The sequence below is a fragment of the Myotis brandtii genome, unplaced genomic scaffold, assembly GCF_000412655.1.
Source record: "Myotis brandtii unplaced genomic scaffold, ASM41265v1 scaffold825, whole genome shotgun sequence".
Lineage (NCBI taxonomy): Eukaryota > Metazoa > Chordata > Mammalia > Chiroptera > Vespertilionidae > Myotis > Myotis brandtii.
In genome coordinates this window covers 657,455-657,977 of record NW_005371349.1, presented here as the reverse complement: position 1 = coordinate 657,977, position 523 = coordinate 657,455, and the positions used below count along the sequence as shown (strand labels likewise).

Genomic DNA, 523 nt, shown 5'->3' with positions numbered 1-523 from the left:
CCCAATGTCGGGGCAGCGCCTCCCGCCTCCGGGCTTCACCGTGGCCACCGCCCCACAGCAGACAGGCTCAGCTGAGGTCACGACCACCCCCAGTGATGTCACGGAGCAGGGGCCCCCCTCAAAGGACGCTCACAAAGGCGGACGAAACAGTATGGATGCGGGGCCGGCGGGAAGGGGCGGCCACGCTGGGAGGGCCACACTCCTTTAGCAGGTCTGTCCCTTGGGGACGTGGAGCCTCCTCCAGGCCCCCTAGGACCAGGGCTACTCCCCAGACAAGCGGGGACCTCCAGGGACCCCAGCCTGGGAACGGCTGTCTCAGGGAAGCCTGGCCTAGGTCAGCCCACTTCCCCTAAGCAGGAATGCCGAAGGGCCAGGTGCACTTAACCGTTTACACCTGCCGTGTGTGTGTGTGTGTGTGTGTGTGTGTGTGTGTGTGTGACACACGTGTCTGGGCCGCGAGATGCCTCTGACAGCCCCCGCCCTGTCCACCAGGCAGCCCCACCCCCCCCCCCTTCCCCCCCCC

General features: G+C 67.1%; 1 protein-coding gene across 1 annotated transcript in view; it reads right to left on the bottom strand.

Annotated features, from left to right (window-relative positions):
- DNAH17 (dynein, axonemal, heavy chain 17) overlaps window positions 1–523 on the bottom strand; it is a 76,281-nt gene that overhangs the window by 22,100 nt on the left and 53,658 nt on the right.